This window comes from Triticum dicoccoides, chromosome 7A (genome assembly GCF_002162155.2).
Source record: "Triticum dicoccoides isolate Atlit2015 ecotype Zavitan chromosome 7A, WEW_v2.0, whole genome shotgun sequence".
In the NCBI taxonomy this organism is placed as follows: Eukaryota; Viridiplantae; Streptophyta; class Magnoliopsida; order Poales; family Poaceae; genus Triticum; species Triticum dicoccoides.
Window position 1 is genome coordinate 72,043,098 of NC_041392.1, and position 17,981 is coordinate 72,061,078.

Genomic DNA, 17,981 nt, shown 5'->3' on the forward strand with positions numbered 1-17,981 from the left:
CATAAAGAATAATAACACTTCAAGCATACTAATAAAGTAATTATGTCTTCTCAAAATAACATGGCCAAAGAAAGTTATCCCTACAAAATCATATAGTCTGGCTATGCTCTATCTTCACCACACAAAGTATTTAAATTATGCACAACCCCGATGACAAGCCAAGCAATTGTTTCATACTCTAACTTTTTCAATCTTCACGCAATACATGAGCGTGAGCCATGGACGTAGCACTATGTGGAATAGAAGGGTGGTTGTGGGGAAGACAAAAAGAGGGGAAGATAGTCTCACATCAACTAGGCGTATCAACGGGCTATGGAGATGCCCATCAATAGATATCAATGTGAGTGAGTAGGGATTGCCATGCAACGGATGCACTAGATCTATAAGTATATGAAAGCTCATCAAAAGAAACTAAGTGAGTGTGCATCCAACTCGCTTGCTCACGAAGACCTAGGGCAATTTGAGGAAGCCCATCATTGGAATATACAAGCCAAGTTCTATAATGAAAAATTCCCACTAGTATATGAAAGTGACATAACGAGAGACTCTCTATCATGAAGATCATGGTGCTACTTTGGAGCACAAGTGTGGTAAAAGGATAGTAACATTGTCCCTTCTCTCTTTTTCTCTCATTTTTTTATTTGGGCCTTTTCTCCCGTTTTTTTTGTGGCCTCTTTTTTTCGTCCGGAGTCTCATCCAGACTTATGGGGGAATCATAGTCTCCATCATCCTTTCCTCACTTGGGACAATGCTCTAGAAAATGATGATCATCACACTTTTATTTTTCTTACAACTCAACAATTACAACTCGATACTTAGAACAAATATGACTCTATATGAATGCCTCCGGCGGTGTACCGGGATATGCAATGAATCAAGAGTGACATGTATGAAAGAATTATGAATGGTGGCTTTGCAACAAATACGATGTCAACTACATGATCATGCTAGCAATATGACAATGATGGAGCGTGTCATAATAAACGGAACGGTGGAAAGTTGCATGGCAATATATCTCGGAATGGCTATGGAAATGCCATGATAGGTAGGTATGGTGTCTGTTTTGAGGAAGGTATATGGTGGGTGTATGATACCGGCGAAAGGTGTGCGGTATTAGAGAGGCTAGCAATGGTGGAAGGACGGGAAAAAAGTGCATATAATCCATGGACTCAACATTAGTCATAAAGAACTCATATACTTATTGCAAAGATCTACAAGTTATCAAAGCAAAGTATTATGCGCATGCTCCTAGGGGGATAGATTGGTAGGAAAAGACCATCGCTCTTCTCCGACCACCACTCATAAGGAAGACAATCAATAAATAAATTATGCTCCAACTTCATCACATAACGGTTCACCATACGTGCATGCTACGGGAATCAAACTTTAACACAAGTATTCTTTAAATTCACAACTACTAAACTAGCATAACTCTAATATTATCACCTCCATATCTCAAAACAATTATCATGCTTCAATCTTCTCTTAGTATTCAACGCACTCAAAAGAGAATTTCACATATCTTGAACACCAAGCATATTTATATTAAGCAAATTACCATGCTATTAAGACTCTCAAAATAATTTAAGTGAAGCATGAGAGATCATAGTTTCTTTAAAACAAACCACCACCATGCTCTAAAAGATCTAAGTGAAGCACATAGAGCAAAATTTCAACGCTCAAAAGATATAAGTGAAGCACATAGAGCAAAACTACATAGCTCAAAAGATATAAGTGAAGCACATAGAGTATTCTATCAAATTTTAATTCATAGATGATTCTCTCAAAAGGTGTGTACAGCAAGGATGATTGTGGCACACTAACAAACAAAGACACAAATAATACAAGACGCTCCAAGCAAAACACATATCATGTTGGTGAATAAAAATATAGCTCCAAGTAAATTACCGATGGAAGTGGACGAAAGAGGGGATGCCTTCGGGGCATCCCCAAGCTTTGACTTTTTGGTGTCCTTGGATTATATTTGGGGTGCCATGGGCATCCCCAAGCTTAGGCTCTTGCCACTCCTTGTTCCATAATCCATCAAAAGAATTCACCCAAAACTTGAAAACTTCACAACACAAAACTCAATAGAAATCTCGTGAGCTCCGTTAGAGAAAGAAAACAGAAGACCACTTCAAGGTACTGTAATGAACTCATTATTTATTTATTTTGGTTCTAAACCTACTGTATTCCAACTTCTCTATGGATTATAAACTATTTTACTAACCATAGATTCATCAAAATAAGCAAACAACACACGAAAAACAGAATCTGTCAAAAACAGAACAGTCTGTAGTAATCTGTAGCTAGTGCAAGATCTGGAACCCCAAAAATTCTAAAATAAATTGCTGGAAGCGAGGAATTTATCTATTAATCATCTGCAAAAATAATTAACTAAATAGCACTCTTCAAATAAAAATGACAGCAGTTCTCGTGAGCGCTAAAGTTTCTGTTTTTTATAGAAAGTTCAACAAGACTTTCCCCAAGTCTTCCCAACGGTTCTACTTGGCACAAACAATAATTAAGCACAAAAAACACAACCAAAACAGAGGCTAGATAATTTATTTATTAAATAATAGCAAGGAAAAATATTGGGTTGTCTCCCAATAAGCGCTTTTCTTTAAAGCCTCCTTAGCTAGGCATTGATAATTTTAATGATGCTCACATGAAAGACAAGAATTGAAGCACAAAGAGGGCATCATAAAACATGTGACAAACACATCTAAGTCTAACATACTTCCTATGCATAGGCATCTTATAGGCAAACAAATTGTCAAGGCTAGCAAAAACTAGCAGATGCAAGGAAGCGGAAAGAAACAATAGCAATCTCAACATAACGAGAGGTAATTTAGTAACATGAAGATTTCTACAACCATATTTTCCTCTCTCATAGTAATTACATGTAGGATCATAAGCAAATTCAACAAAATAGCTATCACATAAAATATTTTCAACATGATCCACATGCATGCAAAGTTGACACTCTTCCAAAATAGTGGGACTAACATTAACTAAAGTCATGACTTCTCCAAACCCACTTTCAATATTTTGCAAACACTATTATCAATCTCATATTCATCATGGGGTTTAAATAAATTTTCAAGATCATAAGAAGAATCACCCCAATCATAATCATTGCAACAAGTAGTATACATAGCAAAACTAGCATCCCCAAGCTTAGGGTTTTGCATCTTATTAGCACAATTGACATCAAGAGAATTTATAATAAAATCATTGCAATCATACTTTTTATTCAAAGATCTATCATGAGTCACTTCATAAAGCACTTCATCACGATTTTCAGATTTACGGATTTCAGGCAAAAGCTTATAAAGATTATCTAGTGCATCCAAATCACTAGGAATTGGTTCATCATAATTGGATCCCTTAAAAAGATTGGCAAGCGGATGAGGATCCATAGATCTTAAGTTATCTGTTTAGTAATAAATAAACAACTATTCCAACCATACGAGCAAACAAAAAGCAAGCGGATAAAAGAGGCAAATAGAGAGAGAGGATAGAGAGAGAGGGCGAATAAAACGGCAAGGGTGAATTGGGGGGAGAGGAAAACGAGAGGCAAATGGCAAATAATGTAATGCGAGAGATAGGGATTGTGATGGGTACTTGGTATGTTGACTTTTTGCGTAGATTCCCCGGCAACGGCGCCAGAAATTCTTCTTGCTACCTCTTGAGCTTGCGTTGGTTTTCCCCGGAGAGGAAAGGATGATGCAGTAGAGTAGTGTACGTATTTCCCTCAGTTTTTGAGAACCAAGGTATCAATCCAGTAGGAGGCCACGCGCAAGTCCCTCGTACCTACACAAACAAAGAGCTCAATGCAACCAACGCGATTAGGGGTTGTCAATCCCTTCACGGTCACTTACGGAAGTGATCCGATATATAATATTTTTGGTACTTTTGATATAAAGATGCAAAGTGAAAAGTAAAAGGCAAAGTAAAAACAAAACAAGATTAAAGTGATAGAGATTGATATGATGAGAATAGACCCAGGGGCCATAGGTTTCACTAGTGGCTTCTCTCAAGAGCATAAGTTTTCTACGGTGGGTGAACAAATTACTGTTGAGCAATTGACAGAATTGAGCATAGTTATGAGAATATTGAGGCATGATCATGTATATAGGCATCACGTCCATGACAAGTAGATCGAAATGATTCTACATCTACTTCTATTGCTCCACTCATCGACCGCTATCCAGCATGCATCTAGAGTATTAAGTTAAAAATAGAGTAGCGCTTTAAGCAAGATGACATGATGTAGAGAGATAAATTCATGCAATATGAAATAAACCCCATCTTGATATCCTTGATGGCAACGATACAATACGTGTCTTGCTGCCCCTTCTGTCACTGGGAAAGAACACCGCAAGATCGAACCCAAAGCTAAGCACTTCTCCCATGGCAAGAACTACCAATCTAGTTGGCCAAACCAAACGGATAATTCAAAGAGACTTGCAAAGATAACCAATCATACATAAAAGAATTCAGAGAAGATTCAAATATTATTCATAGATAGACTTGATCATAAACCCACAATTCATCGGTCTCAACAAACACACCACAAAAGAAGAAGATTACATCGAATAGATCTCCACAAGAGAGGGGGAGTGTCGGTGTCAAAACCGGCGGATCTCGGGTAGGGGGTCCCGAACTATGCGTCTAGGCGGATGGTAACATGAGACAAGGGACACAATGTTTTACCCAGGTTCGGGCCCTCTTGATGGAGGTAAAACCCTACGTCCTGCTCGATTAATATTGATGATATGGGTAGTACAAGAGTAGATCTACCACGAGATCAAGGAGGCTAAACCCTAGAAGCTAGCCTATGGTATGATTGTTGTATATATTGTATATCTATCGACTAGCCCGGCCTCGGTTTATATAATGCACCGGAGGCCTAAGATAACAAGAGTCCTAGCCGAATATGCCGGTGGGGAGAAGTCCTTGTCTTGATCGCCAAGTCTTGTGGAATCTTCCTTGTATGCGGTAGCCGTCCGAACTGGCCCATGAGTATACGGCCACGGGGTCCTCAGCCCAATCTAATAGATCGGGAGACGACGTGGTGAGTACCCCCTAGTCCAGGACACCGTCAGTAGCCCCCTGAACCGGTCTTCAAGTTAGGGACGCTCCTTGATTCTTCCGAACTATTCTTCATCTTCGGTTGCTGGTCTTGAAAACTGGTTCAACAAATCTTCTTTATCTTCGATCTTGAGGATCGCCGAAATGCATTCGTCGAGTTTACACGTCGGGTATCCGAGGAGCCCCTTTAAGTTTCCGGCCTTTATCAATGCCTTGTTTATTTTTATGCCACACCTCGGGTTTGAAGTTGTTCCCGGGAGGCAGGGTCCTCTTGCGTCCGAGCTCCAACGCCGGACTGCATTCGAGGTATCTTTTGCAGCCGAGCACCAACGCCGGACCGCTGCCCAGCTCTAGCGCCAGAATGTATCCGAGCTCCAACGCCGGACTATGTATCCGAGCTCCAACTTGAAATATATCCGAGCTCCAACGCCGGACTGGGTCCAGGCTCCAATGCCGGACTATATCTGAGGTGTCATATCACCTTGGTTCAAAAAAGTTGAAGGAGTTTAGCCGAGCTTAATGCCGGAAATGCCCTCTATGGAGCCAGCCACTAGTGCCCGAGCTTTATGCCGGGCTGCTTCCGAGGTGGTGCACCACCCCGAATGTGGGCCGATTTTTTGTCAATATTTTTTATTGGTGCAATTTATTCTCTGCCGAGATATATAGCTAGTAGCCCTCAAGGTGTGTATCGTTCTAAAACCTGAGATGCACATGAAGGAGGACATAAGACCGCTGATCCCAGTAGCCGCTGAGACTCAGGTTGATTTGCAAAATCGACCTGAGGATCAAGTCCTAGCTCGGCAGAATACTTAGGGACACAAAAGCGGCATGCTCAGTCCTCAAGACTCAGGTTGGGTGCGGCCAACCAACCTGAGGATCAAAATCTCCTCGGGAACTATATTGCACATAAAATTTTCTGCATTGGACAAGCAATGCAGTAGCCCCCGAGACACTGGTCGGGTGGCAACACCAGATCAGGGGATCAATGTGCCCCTTTAATATTTGTAAATAATAAGCCCGAAGCCCAGTAGCCCCCGAGCCTTAATGCGGGCACGGGTGGCCGAATTAAGGATCAATATCCATAGTAAAATCACAAATTATGTGTAATGACTCTATTTATCCAAGTACTTTACGTCATTAATGCTCGGGTCCGCATTGTACAAAACTTTGTTGACCGACCATCGGCTTCCACCTCCTTGGCCAGTAGCCGAGGAGTGTTTGTCCTACTTTATAAAGCCTTTATGAGGGCAAAGGTTTATGACAAACAAGGCAATCTGGCCACACGGTTTTATAAACAAAGGTACGCAGAGAGATATGTTATATTACTGTTTAACAGAAGAAATGTATTCCAAAGAAAATAGTCCCGCTATCGGTTCCTTTCTTTGGGTTGTCATGCTAAGCATGATCATGAAACCTCAGCTCGAATGTAAGAGAAAAATATCGAGGATTTAGTTTGGGAGGCCAGTTAATAGCCCCCGGTAGTGTTCGGCGACAGTCGAGGTCAAGCCGTAAACACTTCGGCCAATGTTATGAATGGCCCGTCATAGTCATCGGATCGTTGACCAGTTTACGCTTATTGTGACAGTCAGTTTTCGGCTTTCTCCACTAAGGTGCTTAACCATGTGAGCTGGAAGCACAATCGCAGTGGTTCTCCCTTTGCATGCCTAGCCGAACAAAACGGAACATAGGAAGCAAGTGCAGGAGCCGGGCAACCCAACTATTGACCGAAGACACAATTCGAAACCGATGCATATATAGCAATATCTGAGAATGTTTTTGCCGAATCCCTAAAGGTGTCCGGCGTTGCACTGCGAGACTAATGCTGGAAAAGCACAAATGGTTTAAAAGTGCCAAAAAGCTTGGAAAACCAAGAAATGTCAATAAAAACATGACGTCCGAACAATATCAAGTGTTCGGTGCCAATCCGAAAGTTGGTCTTAGAAAAAAGAAGTGCTTCTGTCGTGCTTTAACATGATATATCCTATCTCAAGACTTCGAACGGGTCAGCCTACGGCTTCAACCTCCTATCCTGAGGGCGGAGTACTTCTCATCAGGCCAGTTTAGCAAACTAAACTCTAGCGGCTTTGAGAGAGAAATTAGGCTCCCTGGCTAGTGACCGCACACTCGTGTCGAAAAAAGGAGTGATAAATAATAATAAAACTTTGCAACGACTAAGAAGAAGAACACTTATTATAAAACGGCTCAAATAAACTTAAGAGCCCCCAAGTGACTTGGGTAGAAGAATGATTGCATGTACCGAAGTACTTATATCATATCTATGTTTAACCGAACTTTAAACGCATCTTAACCGACCGTCAGCTTCTCCCTCTTCAGTCAAGGACCGAAAAGTGTTATGTACTCCATCGGTCGAGAATATCGACGGTGTTTCCAATAACCAGGCAATCAGGCCATAAGGCTGTAACAGACAAAGCGCGCTCAGGGAACTTATGCTATATTACCGTGAAGTGTAAGAAGCATCTTCGAAGAAAATAGTACCCCCACCGATACCTTTCTTCGGTGCTCATTGTTATTATGAGACTTGTGCAATAGATTTTTTGTACTCATGAGTTCCGTTGTGCCCCGACCATCATTGAAAACTATAAGAGCGCTAGATTTCGGCTTCACCCAGTCTGAGGTCCGGCTCGGTTGACCCGATCGTGACAATCGCAGAGGTGCTCCCTTTACTCCCTAGCCGAACAATCGGGAACGTAGGGGTAAACACAGGAGCGAGGCAACCCATCTTACAAATCGCTTAAGTCAATATGGTGCATATTGTGGCATAATACACGAACAAGGAACGAAGCCGTACAAGTATAATCATATGCAACAGGAAAAGCTTCATAAAGGAAGCCCCCAAGTAAACGGGGTATTTGAATTTATCCGTCACAAACAAAGTTTGGACAAGGAAATTTTTTAGAAGCAACTTTTTTCCAAAAAAGTATAATGCTTCGTCGAACCGAACGCAAGTTAGAAATTAAAGCTTTGAGCATGAAAGCGACTTAGCTGGTTAATGTGTTTGGTATTGATGACGCGGTCCGAGCTTGATGCAGGGCAAGGTTCCATCCCTCAAGCCGGTCCCGAGGTGGCGGACCGGAGAGCTTGACACGCCGAAGTGGTGACATAGCACGATCAATGCAGACCGGCAGAGTGACGCCGAAGTCCCCGGATCATTTTCCTGTGCACAAAAAATAGTGCAAACCGGAGATAATAGTAATAATGATAATTAAAAAATCGTTGCATAATAAATAATTTATGCAAAGTGAGTAATAAAAGAAATATGGCCTGGCGCCGAAGTCAAGTCGATGCAGGGCGTCGGCGTGATGCGGTAAAGGCGTGGCAAAGCCTGAATTCGCAGGTCGGTCCGAGCTCCGAGTGCGGCGTTCGCCGGACTATGTACGGAAACTGACTGAACCACCATGCGACTGTCGTTAATGCAGCCACCATTTGATAGACCTGTGTACATATGACGGACAAACCAGAGTAATAATTCCTTGGGAAAATGAAGCCAAACAAGCAAAAAATACTGGGATTAATAGAACCTGGTTTATTTGTTGTAGCAATCCGAAGGAAGGTGATTCCTAAAATTGGGACCGCTCTGCACACCCATTGCCTGATGGGCGATAAAACGACGGCATGGCAATGCTGGTAAAGGTTGACTCGCTGAGGCAAAGCCCTCGGCCCAGCTAACGTGACGGAGCTGGTCGGCTAGTGATGCCGAAGTGTCCGGAGTAGGTTGATGAAGAGATGGCGAAGCCCCCGGTCCAGCCGAGATGTCGAAGCCTCGATGTCAGCCGATGAGTCGAAGTAGGTCGGCGTGATGGACACCAGCTTGAAGAAGCAATAGTGCGGCCCTGTCGATGCAGGTCGTGACGTGGTCGATGCCGGCTTGATGAAGCGACCGTACGGCGATGCCGGTATGCCCGCTCCGTGTAATCCGTGGGGCGGCGATGTTGGTGATGATTTATCCTTCACGATGCCGGGCTCTTGTTCGGCTTGCCGAGATGATGATCCAAAGAAGTTGAGCTCGGCTCAACAAAGTGACGCCGTGTCTAGCGCAGGTCGGCAGTCGTGGAGTAATATTGCCGGACTGGTTTGACACCAGCATGATGTTGAAGATCATGTTCAAAAGATCTTACAGTTAGTGGGATGTGTTCGGGAACAAAACACAATACCCCATACAAAACTTCCTTCAAAAGGGATGTCCGAAATCCTGTTCATAAAAAAGATGAACTCGGGTCGGATTCGTTTTCGCGCAGAAAACAGATCCGAAAAGTGATACACTAATCGGAAGGTTTCCGGAGTTTGGACGATCAGATCGAGCCGAACTTTGAGAGGTGGTAGATATAGGAATTCCGCAGCCGATCAACGGTTGGATCTACCAAAGGACGTCCGAGCTAGAAGCTGGACACCACGCCCTAAACTCATCCAAATTCCCGTCCAGATTTGACAGGGCTCCGGTATATCGTGGATTGCCAGAGATTCCTCCATCGGAACTCGATGAAATTTTCCAGGGTTGTTGTAGACTCAATTCCGCACAATTCCACCAAAGCGATCGCCAAAGCGATACTCGAGGAGGTGGTGGTGGCAGATACGAGTTCACTGTCCAGAAAAATTGCACGATCGCTTGAGGGCAATGTTGACGTTGAGCCCCTGAGCTCCATAGATGATTCCTCCGTGATCTTGATAGAGATCGGAGTTGATGTTTGATGAAGGCCCTCGTCCGGACATGGTGATCCGAACACGGGGCGCAATTCTTGGTCGAACCAAGGTGACCAGTCAAGCTGGTGACGAAGATGCCGAAGTCGCAGTTGATCTGCAGGCGAGCCATCGATCATTTTGTCGATCACACAGTGGAACTCTCAATGAAAGCACCAATGTCGGTGTCAAAACCAGCGGATCTCGGGTAGGGGGTCCCGAACTGTGCGTCTAGGCGGATGGTAACAGGAGACAAGGGACACGATGTTTTACCCAGATTTGGGCCCTCTTGATGGAGGTAAAACCCTACGTCCTGCTCGATTAATATTGATGATATGGGTGTACAAGAGTAGATCTACCACGAGATCAAGGAGGCTAAACCCTAGAAGCTAGCCTATGGTATGATTGTTGTATATATTGTATATCTATCGACTAGCCCGGCCTTGGTTTATATAATGCACCAGAGGCCTAGGATAACAAGAGTCCTAGCCGAATACGCCAGTGGGGAGAAGTCCTTGTCTTGATCGCCAAGTCTTGTGGAATCTTCCTTGTATGCGGTAGCCGTCCGAACTGGCCCATGAGTATACGGCCACGGGGGTCCTCGGCCCAATCTAATAGATCGGGAGATGACGTGGTGAGTACCCCCTAGTCTAGGACACCGTCAGGGAGAACATTGTATTGAGATCCAAAAAGAGAGAAGAAGCCATCTAGCTACTAACTATGGACCCGAAGGTCTGAGGTAAACTACTCACACTTCATCGGAGGGGCTATGATGATGTAGAAGCCCTCCGAGATGATGGCCCTCTCCGGTGGAGCTCCGGAACAGGCCCCAAGATGGGATCTCGTGGATACAGAAAGTTGCGGCGGTGGAATTAGGTTTTTGGCTCCTGTTCTGATCGTTTGGGGGTACGTGGGTATATATAGGAGGAAGGAGTACGTCGGTGGAGCATCGAGGGGCCCACGAGGCAGGGTCGTGCCCTGTAGGGGGGTGCCCCTACCCTCGTGACCGCCTCCGGTACTTCTTGGAGTAGGGTCCAAGTCTCCTGGGTCTTATCCGAGAAGAAAATCACGTTCCAAAAAGGATTTTTCTGTTTGGACTCCGTTTGATATTCTGTTTCTTCAAAACACTGAAATAGGCAAAAAAACAGCAATTCTGGGCTGGGCCTCCGGTTAATAGGTTAGTCCCAAAAATAATATAAAAGTGGAAAATAAAGCCCAATATAGTCCAAAACAGTAGATAATATAGCATGGAGCAATCAAAAATTATAGATACGTTGGAGACGTATCATGCCTCGAGGGCTAGTGCGGCTATCTTGTTTTCGGCGTGGAGTGCTATGTCAGAACTAGCTAGAGTGATGATTCCATTAGGCCCGGGCATTTTGAGCTTCATGTACCCGTAATGGGGTATGGCTTGGAAGATCGTGAATGCCTCCCGCCCTAGAAGGGCGTGGTATCCGCTACTGAACAGGGCCACTTGGAATGTAATTTCTTCGGACCGGTAATTCTCTGGAGTGCTGAATACAACATCTAGTGTGATTTTCCTGGCACAACTTGCCTCCCGACTGGGGATGATTCCTCGGAAGGTTGTGCTGCTTTGCTCAATATCGTTTCTGTCTATTTCCATTTTTGAAGAGTTTCCTCATAAATGAGGTTTAATCCGCTGTCGCCGTCCATGAGCACTTTAGTAAGCCGAAAGCCGGCCACAATTGGACAGAGGACCAAGGCGGATGGTGCTCGGGCTGTTCGGAATTTAGGTTCGTCACTGGCATTGAAGGTCATAGCCGTGTCGCTCCATGGATTTATTGCTGCCATGTGGCAGACTTCGGCAAGGCTGCGGAGTGCTCGCTTACGCCTATTATTTGAGGCAAAGGTCTCGAAGACTGTTAGTACTGTATTGTTATCCACAGGATGGTGCTCTGCGGTGTTTTGAATGAGGAGATCCTCACCGCTTTTGGCCACCTGCCGGAGTACCCAACATGCTCTAAGGCTGTGTGTTGGTATGGTATTCGATGTACAATGAATTTTGCAGGGCCCGTTAAGCCATCCCTCCAATATGGTTCCACGCCCTGTAGTGGGCTTTTGCTTCTTTGTAAGTGAGCCGTGTGACTTATGAGAGTGCACCCTTTTAGTTCGGACCGGGGGTTTTGTCAGAGCCGGATTATCCAAAAATTTTGTTTGGATTTTCCAGGCGCTTTCCATCGCATAGTACTTCCGTACTATGGCCGCCAAGTCAGCGAAGTGTGTAATGTCACGGTGACTTATGGCATTGAGGATTCCCTTGTCCGTGCAATTGTTGTAGAAGAACGAAATTGCGTCTTCCTCACGACAGTCCTTGACCTTGTTCATTAAAAGGAGGAATTTGTCCCAATAGTGATGTACTGTCTCTTGGGGCTCTTGCCTAATGAGGGAAAGATCGTTTATGTCTGGGTGGGTGGGTGGATTTGAGTCCAGACCTTGACCCAATCTGAGACCCAGGGGCGGAGGAGTTTCCGATCTTGGGAGTTCAGGCTCCGGAATATTGCCCCATAGCTTTGGCATGCAGCCTGATTCTAGGCTCAGGTTTAGGGCGATGTCCTCCCGTGGACGGGTATCCGGCTTGGAGAGTTCGGGAACCCGGACATAGTTTGTCCTCAGGATAGAGGAAGATTCGCCGCATTGCTCCTCCACCACTGCTATCTGATGGGTGACCGGCGGAGAGTTAATCTCCCTTTGGTCGGGTTTAAGCCCAATCCGATCGTAGTCCGTAGCGACTCCCAGACTGGCGATGCGATCCAAGAGCTCGTTCAAAGAGGAGAGCTCCATTAGATCCATCTTCTCGGTGAATTTCGAGCCGATGTGGAGGCTATTTTCGATGACCCGAGAAGTCATCGTCGGTGCAACGGCCGAGCGGGCGGTCATGACGAAGCCGCCTAGTCGGAGAGTTGGGCCTACAGCCAGGGCTCCTCCAGAGGTGATGTTGTTCTTGACAACGAGACGAGCCATCCCTCCTTATGATGATGACATAGTGGAACTCTCAATAAAAGCATCAATGTCGGTGTCAAAACCGGCGGATCTCGGGTAGGGGGTCCCGAACTGTGCGTCTAAGGTGGATGGTAGCAAGAGGCAGGGGACACGATGTTTACCAAGGTTCGGGCCTCTTGATGGAGGTAATACCCTATGTCCTGCTTGATTAATATTGATGATATGAGTATTACAAGAGTTGATCTACCACGAGATCGTAGAGGCTAAACCCTAGAAGCTAGCCTATGGTACGATTGTGTGTTGTCCTACGGACTAAACCCTCCGGTTTATATAGACATCGAAGGGGGATAGGGTTACACAAAGTCGGTTACAAGTGAGGAGATCTACACATCCGTATTGCCAAGCTTGCCTTCCACGCCAAGGAAAGTCCCATCCGGACACGGGACGAAGTCTTCAATCTTGTATCTTCATAGTCCAATAGTCCGGCCAAAGGATATAGTCCGGCTGTCCGGAGACCCCCTAATACAGGACTCCCTCACCTACGCACCAAAAACCACAATGCGGTATAGTGATTGCTTTTTGATCTTCAGAAAGAACCATGTTCATTGAATCCGATTCAACTATAGTTGGAGAAACTAACACCCACTAGCCACCTGTGTGCGAAGCACGTCGGTAGAACCAGTCTCGCATAAGCGTACGCGTAATGTCGGTCTGAGACGCTTCATCCAACAATACCGCTGAATCAAGAATCAACTAGTGATGGCAAGCAATATGTATATACCCACGCCCACAACTCCTTTGTGTTCTACTCATGCATATAACATCTACGCATAGACCTGGCTCGGATGCCACTATTGGGGAACACAGTATTTCAAATATTTACCTATGATCACGCAAGATCTATCTAGGAGATGCATAGCAACGAGCGGGAGAGTGTGTCTACGTACCCTCGTAGACCATAAGAGGAAGCGTTAAGTAACACAGTTGATGTAGTCGTACGTCTTCACGATCCAACCGATCCTAGCACCGAAGGTACGGCACCTCCGTGATCTGCACAAGTTTAGCTCGGTGACGTCCCATGAACTCTAGATCCAGCTAAGGTCGAGGGAGAGTTTCGTCAACACGACGGCATGATGACGGTGATGATGAAGTTACTGACGCAGGGCTTCGCCTAAGCACTACAACGATATGATAGAGGTGGAATTTTGTGGAGGGGGGCACCGCACATGGCTAAACAATCAACTTGTGTGTCTATGGGGTGCCCCCCTCCCTCGTATATAAAGGAGTGGAGGAGGGGGAGGGCCAGCCCTCTATGACGCGCCTTAAGGGGGGAGTCCTACTCCCGGTGGGAGTAGGATCCCCCCTTCCCTTGTTGGAGTAGGAGAGAAAGGAAGGGGGAGAGAGGGAAGGAAGGGGGCCCGACCCCCCACCCAATTCGGATTGGGCTTGGGGGGCGCGCCCTCCATCTTGGCTGCCTCCTCCTCTCTCCCACTAAGGCCCATTAAGGCCCATACACTCCCCGAGGGGTTCCGGTAACCCCTCGGTACTCCGGTAAATGCCCGAACTCACACGGAACCATTCCGATGTCCAAACATAGCCTTCCAATATATCGATATTTATGTCTCGACCATTTTGAGACTCCTCGTCATGTCTGCAATCATATCCGGGACTCTAAACTACCTTCGGTACATCAAAACACATAAACTCATAATACCGATCGTCACCGAACGTTAAGCGTGTGGACCCTACGGGTTCGAGAACTATGTAGACATGACCGAGACTCATCTCCATTCAATAACCAATAGTGGAACCTGGATGCTCATATTGGTTCCTACATATTCTACGAAGATCTTTATCGGTCAAACCGCATAACAACATACGTTTGTTCCCTTTGTCATCGGTATGTTACTTGCCCGAGATTCGATCGTCGGTATCTCAATACCTAGTTCAATCTCATTAGTGGCAAGTCTCTTTACTCATTTTGTAATGCAACATCCCGTAACTAACTCCTTTCAAGGCTTATAGTGATGTGCATTACCGAGAGGGCCCAGAGATACCTCTTCGATACATGGAGTGACAAATCCTAATCTCGATCTGTGCCAACTCAACAAACACCATCGGAGACACCTGTAGAGCATCTTTATAGTCACCCAGTTACATTGTGACATTTGATAGCACAGTAAGTGTTCCTCCAGTATTCAGGAGTTGCATAATCTCATAGTGGTAGGAACATGTATAAGTTATGGAGAAAGCTATAGCAGTAAACTAAACGATCAAAGTGTTAAGCTAACAGATGGGTCAAGTCAATCACATTATTCTCTAATGATGTGATCCCGCTCATCAAATGACAACTCTTTGTTCATGGCTAGGAAACTTAAACATCTTTGATTAACGAGCTAGTCAAGTAGAGGGATACTAGTGACACTCTGTTTGTCTATGTATTCACACATGTACTAAGATTCTGGTTAATACAATTCTAGCATGAATAATAAAACATTTATCATGATATAAGGAAATATAAATAACAACTTTATTATTGCCTCTAGGGCATATTTCCTTCATGAATATGCATTAAGATTAATCAACAATGAGTGCAAGCATGAGTAGGATATAAATCCTCATGAACATAAATATTGTGGAGGCTATGTTGATTTTGTTTCAACTACATGCGTGAACATGTGCCAAGTCAAGCCACTCGAATCGTTAAAAGGAGGATACCACCCTATCATACCACATCACAACCATTTTAATAGCATGTTGGCACGCAAGGTAAACCATTATAAACTACTACCTAATTAAGCATGGTATGGGAAACTATAATCTCTAATTGTCATTGCAAACATGTTTCATTCATAATAGGCTGAATCAGGAATGATGAACTAATCATATTTATAAAAACAAGATAAGTTGAGCTCATACTAGCTTCTCTCATCACATTCAGTCCATCATATATCATCATTATTGCCTTTCACTTGCACGACCGAACGGTGTGGATAATAATAATAGTGCACATGCATTGGACTAAGCTGGAATCTGTAAGCATTTAATACAAGGGAGAAGACAAGGTAACATGGGCTCTTGGTTAAATCAACAATAATGCATATAAGAGCCACTCAACATTTTCATCATGGTCTTCTCCTCTCGACCCCCAAAGAACAAGAAAAGAAATAAAACTATTTACACGGGAAAGCTCCCAACAAGCAAAAGAAGAATGAGAAATACTTTTGGGTTTTCTTTAAATTACTACTACTGCAGGCATGGAAAGTAAACTAGCTACAAGCTACAACTATTTTTTTGGTTTTTCTTAAGGGTTTTCAAACACACAAGAAGAGGGCTTAGAAAAGAAAATAAACGAGCATGGATAGTACAATGAAACAGTATGAGCACCGACAACTAGCATGAGTGTGTGAACATGAATGTAATGTCAATGAGAAATACATACTCCCCCAAGCTTAGGCTTTTGGCCTAAGTTGGTCTATGGCCACTGCTGTCCTGGTGGATATTCAAAGTTGTAGCTGGGGTCGTACTGATATGCAGCAGCTACTGCTTGTAAAGCTGCAGCTTGGAGGCGAGCTGCCTCCGTACTCCTCTCGTACTCATTTGCCTCCTACTTGGTTATAACATATCTCCTTTTTGCCTGAAAGTTAAAGAAAGTGGGAGTAGGGAGGGAAACATGGATAGTGTGTTGTCTGTCAAAGATTAGTCGGCACTGGAGGAACTGTTCGTTCCTCTCAAGAAACTGATGGTGAACCATAGCATTATAATCTAGGTAAGCAGGAGCTAGCTCTATATCATTTGCATGTATAGGCACATTAAGATAATTAGCTAAACGAGTTGCATGAATTCTACCAAACAAGTCTCCACTTATACTGTTATGATGCAACCTTCATGCAACAATGGCCCCCAAGTTATATTGTTTATCACCTAATACTGCACTTTTGAGGACACTTAGATCTAGAACACATATGTGACAGGCCTCATCCTTACCATTAATGCATCTACCAATGAAGAGAGCAAAATAATGTATGGAAGGGAAATGAATGCTCCCAATGGTAGCTTGTGTGATTTCCCTAGATTCCCCCATAATGATACTAAAAAGAAAGTCTTTATATTCAGATTTGCGAGGTTCACTAACATTGCCCCAGTGCGGGAGTTTACAACCAGTATTAAAATCTTCTAGGTCCATGGTATATGATTTATCATAAAGATCAACTAAAACAGTGTGAGAATTGCGAGAGGATGTAAGTTTAAACCTCCTCACAAAGGAATCAGTTAGGTAGTGGTACTGTCGGCACTTATCTGACATGAAGTCCTCAAGATCAGCATTACGCATATACACGTCAAATTCATCCTTGATGCCTGCTTGGACCATAAACTCCTCTGACGGCCATTCACCAGGCCGCACTTGAGCTTCCCTCGGTGGTTCATCGTCCGGCTCACGTATCACGAGCCTTGGTCCTTGGTTCGTTGAGGAACCACCTTGGTACATTTTCCTAAACATTTTCTTTCTCTGGAAAATTTCTGAAATTTTTAGTGACTCAAAATAAAAGTGAATCAAACTCAACAAGATTGATAGCAACTACCCCTACAAGTGCCTAGAGGCCATATCATGCATTAAAATTACTTTTGGCCATATAAATTTCACAAGCAAGCTCAAGAACAGGGTCACCTTAGCAGCAAAATTTTGCAATAAATAAAGCACTAGAACGAAAACTAATTGGACCATTGGAGGAGTCACATACCGAAGAACAATCCCCCAAAGCAGTTTTGTGAATGGAGCTTTGAGCAAGGAGATCGAAACTACCAGCAAGATGAGCTAGAACACGGGTTTGAGCTACGAGATGATTTTTTATGGAGGAAGACGAAGTGTGTGGGTGCTGGAATAAGTGGAGGGGGTCCACATGGGGTCCATGAGGAAGGGGGGCGCCCCAGGGGGCGCGCCCTACACCCTCGTGGCCAAGTGGTGGGGCCCCTGGTGTGTTCTGAGTGCCAGTAATTCTAAAATATTCTACAAAAAATCATATCTCATTTTCAGGACATTTGGAGAACTTCTATTTTCGGGGTATTTTTATTGCAAGGATAATTCAGAAAACAGATAGAAAATACTATTTTTTCTTTATTTAATATAAATAACAGAAAGTAAAAGGAGGGTACAGAGAGTTGTGCTTTCTAACTTCAGCCATCTCATGCTCATCAAAAGGAATCCACTAACAAGGTTGATCAAGTCT